Here is a 16,864-nt window from a genome sequence, read left to right as displayed (position 1 = left end):
CTCAGTAAAGTCATTGTACACATCCCCACCAACTCCATGGATGTTTGGTCCAACATTAGGACTTGCTCCTGTGTTATAGTTTCTGATCGTGTGATACCTCCATACATACATATTTGCTTCTAATAGCAATATGGATGCAAACTTCACTTTAAGGGAGGGGGTAGGACTGGAAGAGCAGAGCATGCTTGAGACCTGACTTAACAGGACTCCATCAGAGTTGATGTCAGCCCTTCCATCCCCAAGACTTAAGAAAACGGTAGGTCTCTGATCATCTTAAAAGATTCTTCTGTCTTAATTTTAATTTTGAAACATTTACAAGAGTCCTAACAATACATTCTCATTTTCACCTAGTCAGTGCAAAGCACAAAGAATAGAAAATAAAGAAAATCACCTGGAAGTAATTGCTGTACCTCATAAAAAGAGCACAGTATTATTAGTCACATTAAAGACAATAAAAGCAAGACTCTTCATCCAGAGAACCTGTGAAGTCACTGCTTGTGAAACATCTTTCAATCCTTGTCCTCCGACAAAAATGATGGGAAGCGAAGCTGCTGTGATTCTTCACTGAATGAAGAGCTTTCAGCCATTATACAACACAGAGCTCCACAAATGGACTTTGCTACCATCAGGGATGGTGTGAGGTCCATGTCAGGATCAGTACTAGAGATCTTACGTTGTAGTATGCCCTTGGTTCACTGTTAGTCTCAAGCTCCAGACCCAAGGCTGTACACACTGTTTCTCTTAACACTTCATTATGTACAAGAGACAACTGTTATATAAACCAATAAAGATGTACATATCCCAACCCAGAAGACAAGAAAGACATGCAAGTCCCACTTGTAATTTGGATCGAAACATTAGCCAATGTGGCAGGCATCCCAGGATCATAACTTATAAAATGAGCATTTCAGAGCTTTCACCAAAAAAAAAAAAAAAAAAAAAAAAAAAAAGAAAGAAAAAAAAGAAAGAAAAAAGGAAATTAAATACTACCCTGACATCTTGAAAGGAAGCAGTCACCTCTCTAGAACTTCTTCCTTAATTCAGCAGGGCTCCTTGCCTTGTTTGGATAGCAAATGCAGTTTCATAGGTCCATGTGTGCTCAGACATCTGTAACACAACACAGTTTATTCCATAACGAAATGATATTTTACTTTCCCTGACTAGTCAGGGGACAACTCAGGTTGATACCACTCACCCTTTGTGTCTTGCAAGACAGTTCTAATGTAACAATAGAGGGAACGTATAATGGTGGGAAAGGAGGAATGAGGGGAAAGGAGGGAACTGATTTTAAACTTACATAGGTCCCTTCCACAGCCTTTTCAAAGATCTCACTGAATGGAATTTTGTTCATGTGTTGGTGAAACTGGACCTGAAATCTGCTCTGTCTCCCCCCAAAAATCAATGTCATTTGTATCGAGGATGGGCTTGTTTTGGTTGCTCTGTCCTAAGCAGAACACCATAAAAATGATATGACATAGGATCCTCCTCAGAAACATCATTTTGTGTCAGAGGATCTCAGAGTCTAAACATTTCCTATCAGATACTTTATTCTCAGAGGACCCTGGCTTTCTGCAAGAATCCTTTGTAGTCCAGCTGGATGTCATTACATAATTAAGCATATGAGCCAGGAGGTGGTCTTGAGCATGGCAATTTTACAATGTAAGATCAAATTGTTATTCTTCCTTTCAAAAGACCTAGTGCCATTTGTTTTAATACCTTCATGCAAGGGATCAAATATAGTATTGATTATTCATTATTACCTTTAAAGAGGTCACTAAGCTTCTAGAATTCAGAAGACTTCTGGGGATCTGAAGGGATATAAGGCCTCAGGGCTTCATGACTCATTCTGACCTGAAGCTTTGAAATATCACCTGTTGTCTGGATTGTTCCTGCTTGCTGCCTGGGATTTCAAAGTCTCTCTCTCCCTCTTCTTTTCCCCGAAGGCATCAGTCTTACAGACATTGACAGATCAAGAGAAGCAAAGAATGCAAAGGAAAGTGAAAGTCAGAAGACCATGAGTTGGGAGCCCAGCTGGTATACATCTGCTTTGCTAAGCTTGAATTGAAAATGAGTATCATTATTCCTGTTTTGCATGCATCCTACCATGTTTAGTTATTGCATCATGTAGAGGAGGCAATAGGCACATCCTGTGCTCCATCCTAGCTCCATTGTGTTCAACATGGGTTACCTAACTGTTCAGTACCCTAATACAGGAAGTTTTTCAACCTTTCTGTGCCAATTTGATCTCCAGGCATGTTCAAATGGAGGAACTTTTAGAGGAGATTGGGGGTGTCACTATGTGGATACCCTGACAAAATTTAACATACTATCTTTATCGACTTAAGAAAAAAATTAATGTCATATTCATCTATGCACTGCATTAAAAGTTTCCATTTTCAACAACATTGCCTGTATGTTGTAGAATAAACCTCCAAGAGTGCTTTTTGGCAGATGGTTAAATATTTAAGTAGTTGGCCACAGATTTTTTAAAATTGAGATAATTAGAAGACTTGAAGCAGTTAATATTTATTAGTCACGAAGAGTTTGACAGATTGGATGTTTTCCTACCCACACATTCTTTAACAGAAAAAAAAATAAAGCCCTTATTCTTTCATTGTATAAGAAGCAAGCTTTTATATGAGGCAGAAGTAGAAGGCATGGCCTTCCCAAGTTTCTCAGTATGAGACACTGAGATTAGTGGCTACCACTTAATCCAAGAACAGGCCAGAAAACAACATGGAAATGATGAGGTCTCTGTGGAAATGCAGAGTTCACCCTGGAAAGTTCCCACAACTGAAACCTGAGGACTGACTCTTCTGCACCACTTCAGCTTTTGCTATAAATTATGGTGTCTCTAGCAAGGTTGCAGGGCTACTCCAGTCATGGGGAATTATGAAACAACCCATTTTCTATTAGCTTTTCCCTTTCTCTTGGTCTTCCTTGCAGGAGAGGAGATACATGGAGCAAAGGCAGACCAGTTCTTTGGCACATCAGAACCATACAGAAGAAGACACCTTCAATAGTGAATTAAACTGGCAGACAGGAGGCCAAGAACTGTCAGATAACTAAGGCTACTCTAGGAGCCAGTTTCACCAGACGTGTCCTCTTTTATCTGTCCAGAAATCTGACTGAAAAGAAGCACTGGGACATTTGCCTAGGCTTGCTGGCTGCCCCATAGACAGGTCTGAGCAAGACCAGTAACACACTTCTCACTAGGCTGCAGATGTCCAGCTGCACTGACCACACCAAGGAGTCCAGCTCAGCACTTCCCGTGCCAAGTCAGGGCCATCCAACTGCACGGAGACAGCAGCCAGCCCACACAGACAACAGGTTGGATGAGCTCAGGATGGATGCACAAGCACCTGCACGGCACATACATGGTAGGTCTAATGTGTTACCTGTCTGTCAGGTGGTTAATACATGCAAATATTCAAACAGTATCTGTGTGCAAAGTCCATGCAATGGACATACGCGTTTCTAACGTACAATAGAGCAGCCAATTGAAAATGTTCCCTTCTTTTGTAAGATTGATACTGACTTTGCCAATGATTCATGAAAAACATGAAAGTAGCGTCAGTGTTAAACTACGTAGCTGACTGGCTAGAAAGAGATGCCTATCCATTCTATCTTACCTCTCTTCTTAAAAGCACTACTGAATGGTCAGTATGTGCCTCAGTATGAGATCCTTTGTGCTCCTTTACATTCAAAGGCAAATAGAAAGTAAGATAAAACTAAACAAGGCATCTTAATAATGGCATTTGCACGTATCCACATGCAGTTATTAAAAAGAACGGGTGCATAGAATTAACTGTGGCAGGCAGGGAGCTGAGGAGAAATCATTTTCATCAGCGTCTACACAGCGAGGCCAAGGGCAGACAGCAATACATAATATGCCTGCTATAGCTCTTCCCTAGTACAAACCAACAGGGCAGGACCAAGTACCCTGGCAGGCTGGACGCAGTCCTGATCTGGAGTCACCCAGCACTGCCCTCAAGGGACCCCAGGGAGGGATTGGAAGGCAGCCCTGGATACCGACCTGTGATGATGCCAGCTTGCTCTCGAAGGGGATGACACCTGGAGCAGAGCAATCCCCTGGCTACACCCTCCCTCACTGTGGTCAGAAGAGATGAACTGCTGAAACCACTGAGGGGATTTTTCTTTATCCTGCAAAAATCTTTAAGGGCCATCCCTGTTGTGTACAAAAGCATAGGATATTTCTTCAGCTTTTTTTCCTTTATTAATATTATTTTTGAGATATTATTCCCAGTGCCTTCTTTTCAGACAATAGCAATTCGTGCTTTATTTATCTCATTAGTATAGTGAGACTCTGGAGGACTGCAAAACTGGCAGGGTTATGAGATACAATTAAAGCAAAACCTATTTTAAATGAATAAAAGCTCACAAGTTTCATGCTTTCATAGGCTTTCTTTGATTGCTAAAAAGCACATTGGAGAAGGTCCGTTAAAGTTTCAGTATTCTTCCTTTCAAGGAGGGAACCACAGTCCTCAGCCCTAAGAGCTCCAGCAAGACTCATTGCAAATCAGAAGACAAGACAAGAATAGAACCTAGCAATAAAAAAGAAGCCACAACCTTTTAAAAAAACAAATATCACAGTATTCCTTTACGCACCATAAAGAAACAAAACGGAAACAAACCCACATTGTTTCCTCTTCAAGTACCCAGAAGAAAAATCTGCACCTTAAAAAGGTTTGACCTCAATATAGGCCATAATGTACAAATGTGAGGATCTTGGAAACTTGTGCTTTTCCTGGACTGAGGCCCAGATTTTGTAATATATCTTGCCTGTTACTATTTTTCTTGCTTATTCCAAAGTAGAAAAGGCTCTTTTGAAGAAACGTGTTTTCTAGGCACTTTGATATGCCAGAGTTGGGGTCTGTTTAAATAATTCAAGTTTGATATATACACATCTAGTTGTAACATTTTCTGGAAATGAGCCAACATTGCTTGTCTGGATCCAGTTCTTACTATCAATATGTTGTGAGACACTAGACAGAGTGGTCTCTACCCTAACACGTACAGTATACACTAGGCCAAACAGATAATAGTAAAACAGACAACTTGCTGTGCCTTTATCCTCTTCTCCACAGTTTTAATGAGCAGCACCTGAAAGAATTATGCCCATATTGAAAACTTATGTCCAAGTGAAAAGAGGACTGATAGCACACACTGGTAGCGCATCACATCTGCTTGGAAAAGGAACTTTTTATTTTTTTTCCTTACTTGACAGAAGGAAATCTGTGGACAGTTTGATTCAGTGACGGACTATCAATGTGATGAATATTTGATATGAACTTTCAGAGCCCATTTTCCCAGGCTGGACAAAATGTGCTTTTGCACACCAGTCTGCTCTTCTGTTCCCGACGCTCTCCAGGCTGATATGAAACTGTGGCTACAAACCATTAAGCCTACCGAGAGCAGTGTATGGACCATCACATACATCTCTCTGCTTACTCTTTTTGGTATCTAGAGAATATATATGCAAGTGCTATCCTGTATGCTATCTCATACCAGTTGACTGAGGACATCAGAGCTGCTGAGAGACAGAATCTGGTTAATATTTTTCCTCTAGACACAGCTTTAGAACCAGCTAGGAGGGGACCAGCCATACAATAATTCATGTTTACTAGCCCCATTAAAATTAATTCCTGCCCTATCTTATCACACAGTCGTCCATGGGAGAAAGTTTTACCTACTGGAACATGCATAAGTCACTCTAAATTTTGTGGCTGCAAACCGAAAGCAATTCCTTCCCCACCTTCCAGTGTTTGCTCAGGTGCAGTTTGGTTTCCACGTGAACTGATTCAGGAGAACCTGCCTCAACCAGCAAGCTAGCCAGAAGTCACCAACCAGCTTGCACTTACTGCAAACAAAGTCCTCATCCTGAAAGAGTCTGTTACGTAAAAGTACACTACATAAAACCATCTTTGAATTTGTGACTTACTGTAAGTCCTTAGGTGATTTGCCTTTAAGGATGACTACATTTTTAATCAATCAACAAGACGTGCAGTATGTAAAGTTCATGCTAGCTTGAGCGGCAGTGGACTGTGTTTTTTCCTCTGGCGAAGAGCCCTCGTGTAGCCTGTGAGCTTTAGCTGGTGAGGTTACACAGCCTGCCTATTAGGAGTGCTCTCAGCCACATGCCTGACTGCACTGTCAAGTCTCAGGGCCAAGAGTAAACTTTAAAGGAACTCTGCCAATTATATGTAAGCAGAAAACAAAGACTGTATTTTTAACCAAAGCAAATGTGATCAGAAGTGTTCTCATGATGCTGGTATCAATAATTATTCTTATTATTTTGCATTCAGTAATAAAGGCTTTTAATTGAATTTGAATATTAAAATCTGTCATGAAAATGAAGCTATCTAAAAATTAAAGTTGATCAAATTGTCCACTGGCCATTGGAGCTAAATTAAATAGATTTTACTAGTGGTGAAAAGTAAGCCTAATTTTAAAAGACAGTAAAGATTTTGTGTACCAAATGTTTTATAGTCTTGTTTTGTGGGTCTTATGAGGAAAAAAAAAAAAAAAGCCTAGATGACATGCATTATCTACAAGAGTTAAAGACAAAACATTGCAGAAAGGTTATCCCAGATGAATTCTACTAAAGGCTTTATATCATATCGTAGTCCAAATAGGCTAGTGCGTGTTGCAGAAAACATACCTGAGAAATGACATAGGGAATTTTATAGAATGTACTTGGATTAGTTCTTGTACTCTCTCCATGTTAAATAGAATAGATTCAGTCCTCAGTTCCGATAAAATAATGTTCCAGCTTCAGTGCTTAACTGTTCCGCTGGTTTGGGACCCTACCTGTAATGAATCTAACTGTACAGACAGACACCAAAGAGGTTTTCTGGACTTAAAAATGTCAACATTTTCAATCCCTTTATCTTGTTTTTCTTTTCAACATTAAAAACGAGTGGTGAGCATACTACTAGGAAGCTCCTCTCCAGTGCTCAAAGGGCCTTGATTCTAATCTTGTCATGCTATGAGACAGCTAAAAGCTATGACAGGCAGATGGTCACCTATTTGTTAGAGCCTACCCACACCTTCGAGTGCAGCCTGGGCAGCATACTACCAGGGAAAACAAGAAGCATATAAAAAATTTCAGGGTGTCCAAAATAGACGCTGTGTTGCCTGCTACACTGTGTCAACAGATTTCTTGGACAGTTCTTGCATGAATGTATTGGATTAATTTCTCTTGGGGACTCCTAACACCCTCCTAAAAGTCTCAGGTATGTGCTGAACAAAAGGGAGAACAAAGCATTCTGCCTTAAAAAGCCCTTTGATCAGATGGACTTTTGCTTAAAAGAGAAGCAAGAATGTGACCATTCCAAAGGGATCCTGGTAATTTCTGCCATGATTTCCATAATTCAATACCTTACAATTATGCATTTCAAAGTCATCTGAAAGAACCAATAAAGACAGATTGATTACTTTATTTGTGTACATCACTATGAGACATTATCACTCAATGCTGCCAAAGCCAATTCCATGCCAGCCCTTGATCTAAATTTAGACTAAGGACAAGGAATTGTTTTTTCCTCTACAACGATCACCTAAACGCAAGCGAGCCAAGAGAGGCTGAGACTCTGCAAAGCAGCCAGTACCAGTGGGTGACTACTGGTGAAAAACCTCATGACCTCAAGAACAGGCCCCTCAGGACTTTCCTGAGAACATGTACAAATTTCAGCACCCAGTAAGCAAGAAGCTCAATATATGCACTAGGGATAGGTCTTGACATTTACTTTGAGAAGGTAACTAGGCACGGAAGACAGACATCTAGTGCAGCAGTTTGAAGTACTAAGAGTGGTTCTGGTTTCCCAGAAACTGTAATTTGTTATAACAAAAGTAGAAAATATTCTGCACTGGCCTCTTGTCCCAGCAGTTACTCTGATAGGAAGAACAGAGATCTCTCAGTCTCAGTCCCTGCAGTTCTTCTCAGCCTGAACAGTGTGGAAAATTTCAGCCCTGTATCTGGGTGGAGGTAGTGCCAATTAACCAAGCTTCTCATTTCTCAGAAACATGCGTGCCATTTCACAGATACTGAGTGGAGGTCAAGGAAATGTCCTTTGGCTCAGACTTCCATGGACAGTTTTAGCACTTCTTCACACCCATCTGATTGCACTTGGATTTGAGCACTTGCTTAAAGTCAAGAATCTTGTTTGCTGCTCTGTGGAAGACAATGCCTTCCACATAATCATGATCTAACATAAATATAGGTAAGCACTAAACTTCCATCACAGCTGCTCCATCTGGGACCACCTGTGAGAGCTTACACTAAGCAAAGGATTGCCCTCATCTAACTCCAGAACTGCTCAGCCTGCTATCACCTTAAAATACAAGATGGGTTTGTACGTACGTATGTAGGGACATAGGCCTCATGTTATTTTCTACGCATACTTGTGCGCACAGCACGCTTAGGCCTAGATCCATGAGTGTGTGTGCATGTGGAGAGATAAACAGATAATCTGGAATTATTTCAAAGCAAGTGAAACATTTTTCTTTCTTTCTAGTTGTTTCGCAACAACTTGGCCTTGGGATCTTTCAGAGAGCTGTATGTATGAGTGACATACTTGCCTGTTTTTATAGCTCCTGCCTTATGTCTCTTTAAGCATCTTTCCTACACCTGGAGGAGTTCAACAAACATCAGCTCACAGGTGTCACCCTCCATTGGCTGAAGGCTGGCTCCAGAGAGTCTAGCCAATATCTGCTTTGGCTATTAACAGCCTTGGAGAGGCCAAGCTCAGTGTGTGTGGGGACACGGGGGGAGGAGAAGGTGGAAGGAAAAGGAAGGGGGGGTACATGTATGTGCATGTGCATTTGCTGCTGCTTTAACTTTCCATCCATTTAAGAGTTTAAATACTAGTCAAGCACTTAAAATAACATTAGGACACATTCCAGCTTTCTCTGCCAGTCAGAGGGAAAAAATGTTTGAAACCCTGCATCTCAGCACCCCAAGGGCTTTATGATTTGTTAGGTTTAGTAGTTCAGAGGATTAAAAAGACAGAAATATTAGTAGAAAAAGAAGAGGAAAAAGTCAATGTATTCACTGAAGCAAATCTAATGGGTTGCTGGGCCAGAGAAGAAAAGGTTCTACTACCTGACTGATTCTTATTTATATTTCTTGCTCCACAATAAAAAATAATTTTCTAGACATTTTGCCCCCCCTTTTTCTTTTGCTATGCTAGTCACATTTCCTAAATCCTTTATCAACGGCTGCTCTGCATATGAATGGGCTGTAATTGAACTGTCACATTCATGAAGGTCAGTAACCTTTCATTAGGAAGAATGTGTCTTTCTTGATAAATTGGAAAGTCCCTGAGGATTTGAAAGCATTTTTTTTTATTTCATTCTTTCAAATATACCTTAAAAATCTAACACAGATCTTTCTCTTTCTTTTGCTTTCTTTTCATATCACTCTGACAAACCCCTTGTCTTTGTCTCTGTCATAGGCAGTTCCATGCAAAATATTCAATCACAAGCTTTCACTGTGACCTTCTTAAAAGCAAAATGGGAAGCATAAGCCCCCCACCCTCAACCTCTCAGTTTGAATTGCAGATAGCTGATACTTCTGCTTAAAAAAAAAAAAAAAAAAAAAATCAAAACCTTGAAATTAGAGTTTTTCCATGTTCTTGCTTCTTCAGGCTGACTTAAATATCTACTGTAAAGTGACCTATGTCGAACTGTGTTGGTGCCAGTATATCTGTCCAACTTTTTGGTGTGTCCATTTATCGGCAGAGATGGACAGCCAAACACCTCAAGTAGTGACAGGCTGTATGTGAAAAACAAAGTGTGGGAGAGAATTGTGATTAAAAAAAATACTTAATACTGCAGACAGTTTTCGATCCCTGCTACAGGTAGCTCCATACAACTCAGTCTTCCCTATCTAAGGAAAACAAGCTCTTCAGAGGAATGTTTTTTCACCTTGATCTGCACCCTGACACAGCGGGGTCTTTAAAAGAAGCTTTGTGGCTACCAAACTCATAACTGCTGCCAGAAGCTCAATTCTTCCTTCAGATTTCGATCAGAAAACTTGCAACAGGATGCATGGAAATGTGTTGTTCTTCCCACTCTTACCAGTGCAAAGGTGCCTTCAGATATCTTAAAAATACTACCAAGGCTGCTGATCACAGGGGAAGAAGCCATCTGTTCCTGTAAATACCAAGACTAGGCCATGTTCTAACTAGCTAAGCCTTAGGGCCCATCTCCAGTCAGTTGACCAACTTGATGTCAAGGGGTCATAAAAAAGGCAGCTTGGTGACAAAGTCAGTCATTATCAAGATAGAAACACCAGCATGGAAAAGGGGAGACTTGATAAATGGAAGCAAGCATCTGGCTTTTCGTGTTAGCTAGTCAAATACTTCAAGAAGTAACGTGAATTACAGGTTCTCCAGAGCTGTCAGAAGACCATCCTTTTATTCTCAGCACCAACAAAACTGTGGTGATTGAAGATTCACCACTATAAGATGGAATATAGAGGAAAGAGGAACAAGGTATAATTGCAAAGCAGCTGGAGTCCTTTAATGGTGGAGGCCACACTGGAAGCTTTTCAGCTGGAAAGATGAAAGAAGCAAAACATTTCTTTTGATTTTTGCAGGAGTGGTTGAAGAATGACTACTTTCATTAATTAGGCTTAACTTACTTTTCTCAAGACCTCTCTCAAGTAGTGGACTTCTGTTGAGGTTACATGCCCAGCTTTGAATGGGAATCCTTTACTGCAGTGCCACAATATGGAACTTCTTATACTAGTAAGGAAAGCGATAAAAAAGACTCTCCTAAAGCAAAGAAAGAAAGGTGCTACGTGCCTTCCATATTAATGTCCTCCAGCAACAAGAGTATGTTTGAATTCATATGGAGAGGGTGTTTATTTAAAATGTTCTCTTACGCTCCAGTTCTGCCACCATTCTCTGGGCACAGAGTTCATGGTGGAGGCTAGCCAGGTGGGCCAAGAAGCATAAATCAGCCTAGATAACCATCAGAATTCTCTCTGCCACTGGTGAAGTGCAGGTACCTGCGATGACATTGTAAAAAAAAGACCAGCCTTTATCAGTGGCTAAAGGTATGGGGCAAACACTACATGGGATTCTAAAACAGCTGAAAAGCCTTCACAGACCATCACTTTCAGTGCCATGTTCAGGCTGCCCAGTGTCTAACTGCCTAACTTAGAAACCTCTGCTACAATGGCATGTGAGGCCAATAAGCAAGGAGTGATTCGGACTCCATCCTTTTGTGAGCAGCAGTCACAGTGCATCAAGCAGGCAGGACTGACACGCCTGCCTTGGGTACCAAAATGACTTTTTTCCCCACTGGCTGCGCAGGAAGCCAGGGCCTAGCACCTTGTCATAACTGGTGGCCAGAATTGCTCACCAGTCTCTTGACCTGTCATTGCTCCCATGTTTCATAGCAGGCAACAGGAATACAGCTCACAGCTTCTAGCTCTCAGTGTGATCCTTGCTCTGTGGAATAAACAGATACGTTCTTGTGTGGTGCTTTTCAACTGTATGTCAGGAGATGCCTCTGAGTGAGCCCTGTTTTGAGGCAAGATCCTGACTGCTTTATCAGGGAGAGACTAGTAAGCAAAGAAGAAAAGCAAAGGTACTTTTTAATGTAAAACACAGTTTATGGATCAGTTTTCCCAAGAGTTAATTTAGAGATCATTGATGTTTTAATCTCCTGCAACGTATGTGGATGTGCCAGTGGTCTGGAGAATGGTTTTATGCAAACGTCCAAACATTCAGATACTTTCATTTGCCAAAGAACCAGAAGTAACTGCCAGTCAAATCAACTCAAGTGGAAGAGCACAATCTTGGGAAAGAAATCTCATGAAAATAAATATTTTTAAAAGATATTTTCTAGCACGCCTGGCTTAAAATACCCTTAGGGCAATATTTCTTATGGTGTATTTTTATTTGTCTTCTCAGATAAAAGTTTAATAACCAAGTGGATGTGAGGTAACTACTTACAAATCTCTGGAGAAATTCTGTTCTGATTCACGCTCTTGTGTCCTCTGTCCAGAGTATCCAAATTTCTTTCCTCACTCGAAATTGGAGTTTCCTACATCTCAGTACTTGGATTCATACAAACTAAACCTTTTTGTATATCAAGGAATCTGGATTCCAAGATTTCAGTTCGGGGCTGTCTCAAATGAAGCTCTGATAACTGCATATGGAAAAAAACACAGTGGCATATCACCTCATTATATATATCCAGACCAAAACAATAAGGCTTCTCAAGCACTCTGCACTGTGTATAAAATAAAAGTGGTTAAAGAATTTGCTTAGAAGTGTGTTAAGCATTTTCCAGGCAGGCGGTGAATAAATCCACTTTACCACTTCATGGCTTTACAAAGAAGCCCATCCATTAACATGGGAACCCTCTTGTTTGCATTTCTTAACAGCTGACATTTGTACCTTTCGAAGGAAAGTGAAGGGCATCTCATTGCCTCATTGTTTAAATCAGTGTGGAAATAATGGGGATGATAGGGAATTGGAGCTAATTTCCTTTGTCTCCTATTCAGCAGATAATGGTGGTATGTGCGGGATGCTAAAGGCCAGGCAGAGGAGGTGACCTGAAGATGACTTCATTCTTCTGAGGTTTATCAAAGGCTCCTGTCAGTCAAATGCATGCTGAGAGATTGGGAACTGGCCATCTGGTCCAAAGTTAATCAAAGAGGAAAAAGGAAAGTGAGGAGGTGAAAAATCCCCCTGTCAGCTTTGTGCAAGGTGGAGGGAGATGCAGGCAGAAGAGGGAACTCCTGTGCTCCAGCAGCCCAGCACCCGTGCTGGATGGCCATGCTGTAGGCAGGGGAATAAACGCAGTGGAGTGGGTGAAGGAGCGTGGGGGAAAAGGAAAGATAGCGTTGTTTTGAATTTTTACTGGGATGATCCCACACCAGTTTTAAGTGGCAAGCCTGAAGGTCACTGCTGCTGTTAGCCATGCAGAGCAGAGGCAGAATTGTTTCGCTTGTCCTCAGAAAAAAGGGGGAGTGACTCACTCACAGTAGGGAACCGGTGTAATATAAAACACAGGGTTTTCTGTCAGAGTGACAGACTTCTTTCTCTGGAGTTTTGTTTCCTGCAAGCAGGAACAAGAGGTACAGCCACGCCACCTTCATGTCCTGCAGACACAACCTTACCCAGCTCCTCACCTTCTACCCCCTCCACCCAGTGGGCTCAAAATCAGGTGTCCTGCAAGCACTAGCCACTTCCGAGAGTGTTGTATAACTGGCCCTTAATGGCTTTCCTGTCAGTATGGACTCACGTACATTTTTACACTGTGTGTAAGTTAAGAGGGGTGTAGAGATGGGATTTAACAACAAACAGTTTGGTTTGGCTTATGCTGAAAGGGTGTCACATAATGCTTGTAAGACTGAAGACACCAATCAGACATCTGAAATACTGTCTAAATGTGTGTGTACTATGTAAAAATACACTATTTCACCATGGATGCATTCTGAAGTAAAACACCCAAGTGTGACAGCCTGTTAGTCTGATTTTCATAACCAGCCCTGTTCAGCTGCTCAAATCAGCTAAATAGAGACATATTTTTAAAACTACAAACGTCCAGATTGTGAATCCCTCCCTCACGCTGGCAAGTAGTCATGCTAATGAGTAGTCTCCTTGACTCCAGGGGAGAAATTCTTGCCAGCAAAGGTTTCACAATCCCAGCCCTAAACATTTCTAAAATGATTAATCAATGTGAACTAACTTAAAACAAAAAAAAAAAAAAAAAAAAAAAAAAAAAAAAAGAGGAGGAAATCGGAGAAGGTTCTTTTGAAGGTCTGCAAATTAAGGCTGAGCATGGGGAGATGATTTTGTGGACTTAGGCAGAGCAAAGGATGATCATGCTGCCTCCAGTACACATCCCCCCTTCCCCCCAGGACAGAAACATGCTAAAACCAGAGAGAACAAGAAAAAAAGACCTTGGCTGCTTCATATACCTGGGGGCGGGACGTGTTTCTCCATTAAGTTTCCATTCTTCTTCCTCCTCAGGTTGAGGTCCAGTCAGGCCCCCATAGAGAGGAACATATGGAAAACAGTGGCAGTGAGTTCTGCTCTTCCTGCAGCTTTGCTGGGTTGAGTCTCCTCCAATGCCCTGTTTGGGAGCATGGCTTTGCATGGTCAAGTGCTGTAAAATGGAGCTGAGAATAGGAGAGTGGAAGCGTGCAGGGCTTTAAAAACAAAACCAAACCTTTACAAAGCACCTAACCCCAAAGAACCTCTGCTGAACAGATGATCCCAGCCAAGAACATACAGCTGCATCTGTATATAAACAGTATATACACAATTATACACTGCTTGCTGCCCTCATATTTTTAGCGAGATTTTAAAATAGCAAGCAACCTGATGCACACTAGGCAGCTTAAAACAAACGTAAGTGAATCAGGGTGAAGACTGAGGGGCCTTGGATTTTCTTGCTGCTAATGGCTGACATGACCCTTATGCATGGGAATAAAAGTCAGTGAACAACCTCATGGACACCAAACACACACTGCAGTTTTACTTACCATGACTCATACTCGAGTAATGTACCTGAGCTGTGATGAGTTCAGAAGGAAGGGAACTAATAGCAGTAAGGTTTTTTTGCTTTGTTTTTTATCTAGACAGCTCTAGATCTGAGAGAAATATGACTAAGAAAATGATCTCTCCCAACCCCTGGAAAGAAAATGCAGCCATGTGGATCCCAACATAAAAACAAGCATTGGCATGTCTGAAATACTGTGCCTGCTATAATTAAAACTCACAAGCAAATAGGAAACAACCCTATTTCTGTCTTTATAGCATGAAACCTGCAGACATTTAGAAATGGGCTGACAGAAGAGTCAGCAAGGAAATTTCACCAAAAACCTGCTATTCCCCTGGATGAATTAGGGGTTTTTATCAGTCAGCAAGCTGTATCATATATTTATGATTCCCCTTGCCCAGTTACCCTTGGATCTCACAGAATGAAAAAGCCTTAGACTTACTTACCTATGTCTGCAAGGATTCCCAGTCTAACACGTTGGTTGGATAAACAGGCATGAACACAGTCATCAGCATGTCCTCCCCCTCCTTGTGGGCTTGAAATAATTTGACATGCCAAGTTAAACAATGCCTTGAATCAAACAGTATCTCCATTTTCTTCAGTGACAGACTATTTCCAAAAGCAGGTAGGGGTTTTAGCTACATAACCCTAAACTGATAGAAGATAAGTGATACATCTCCTTGAAGACTTTGAGAACATCCAACTGTTGCCTTTTCCCCACACCCTCCACAACTCCCTTATTTCTAGTTAGAAATCATTTAATTGCAAATATCACAATATTAAGTCCTTCCTGAAGAACTTTTTCACCTTTTTTCTCTGTTATACTGCATGGTCAACAGCAAGCATGATGAACATATGCTTTAATGATTGCCAGAGCAATAATTCACCGAGAACCAGTCCTCTTTCAAAACACTTCAGAATAGCAAGGAGTTGGGGGACAGAAATTATCAGGATGCTGGAAAGCACTAATACAATTTATTAGACAAGCCCTGTGTGATGCAATGGCAGGTCTGCTATCAAAGGCAAAAACCTTCAGGCATTTTACATCCCATAATCCCAATGAAAGCCTGTTTTTGCAGATACCCTGCAGTTCATGAATCACTGGCTGTAGCATACAAAATCCCCTATTTAAGTAATTAGAGTACAATACACAAATCTGCACAGTGGCTGATGTTATATAAAATATTCCAAGGCAGTCTCAAAACTACAACATAAAAAAAAAATCCCAACGGGAAACAAACATCATGCAGTAAGCATATTTCATGAAGTAGGGGATGCTCTAATCTGATCATATTAGGTCTGTTCTGGAAGTGGCCTGGCAATACAGGGACCCAAGCGAGCCATGGACAGAGAATGGCTCTGGTCTCCAGACATTGTTTTCCAATTGTTTTCAGTTGGGCTTCAAGTACAGCCTCATGGTCCTCATTTTTACATAACTGGATGGTTTTGGTATTACCACCTTAGTTTTCAAACATCAAAGAACACCGAAAGATCTCAAATCTCAACCCTGGCCTTGGCCATGCATTGCCCAAATAATGGGTCTGTCTTCCCTTTCTTCTGCAGAATGAACCAAAAACCTTGTATTCTTGGAATATACCTAAATACCTAAATTGCATCGGGCAGTATGAAGTCTCATCTCTGTACTCAGTTCTGATTTATCTCCATACCTGGGCAGTTCAGCAACGGGGAAGATGGGCTTTCTTTTGTGAAGAACCATTATTTGCCTAACTTTGGTTTAATCTACAGACTGCCTATTTCACCAAAGCTTGAACCCTGTACTTGCTCTGTAAATCAGACTCTGTGTGGCATTCTGCCAAGTCACTTCCAGATCAGACCAGCATACCCACATAACCAGAGCATCAATGAAAAAGGATAAAGAAGGACAGAACTGCATTATGATTTACAGAGTATGATGAGTGTGTTCAATTCAGATTAATTAGAAAATATGTTCTACTCTTCTACTTACAATTTAAGATCTGGAAAAGGTCACAGGAGAAAAAAAAATCTGAACTGGAAAATGAGCATTACTTTTATTGTAAGAGTTTGCTGAATTCCTCTTTCAGAGGAAGGACACAGCATGCCTTCAGTGGAAGTCATGGTTTTAGAAACGTTGATCTGAATCAGACAGCATTTTCAGAAATCTCCTGTACCTCCCACAAGGTCCAGCACTTCAGTACAAACTTTATCTTCTTGTTCTTGGTGCAAGAAATCTGCAGAACAACTGGGAGTTGGTTTGCAAAGAGAAAAATTATAATGGCCCACAAAACATAAGGTCAATTGACGTTTTGGAAGTGTTTTATGAACTGGAAATCTTTCT

At 41.0% G+C, this 16,864-nt stretch overlaps 1 long non-coding RNA gene across 1 annotated transcript; it reads right to left on the bottom strand.

Annotated features, from left to right (window-relative positions):
- Positions 1 to 998: 998 nt before the first annotated feature.
- Positions 999 to 15,163, bottom strand: LOC116963171. Its single transcript, XR_004407992.2, has 4 exons — positions 14,994 to 15,163; positions 13,964 to 14,164; positions 11,988 to 12,183; positions 999 to 1,107 (listed from the first exon to the last, which is right to left on the bottom strand). It is a non-coding gene; the product is annotated as an uncharacterized LOC116963171 (long non-coding RNA).
- Positions 15,164 to 16,864: the final 1,701 nt, after the last annotated feature.

This window comes from Tyto alba, unplaced genomic scaffold (assembly GCF_018691265.1).
Source record: "Tyto alba isolate M040663 unplaced genomic scaffold, T.alba_DEE_v4.0 Super-Scaffold_48, whole genome shotgun sequence".
Classification (NCBI taxonomy): domain Eukaryota; kingdom Metazoa; phylum Chordata; class Aves; order Strigiformes; family Tytonidae; genus Tyto; species Tyto alba.
Note: the sequence above shows the minus strand (reverse complement) of the source record. Positions and strands in the feature narration are given on the sequence as shown.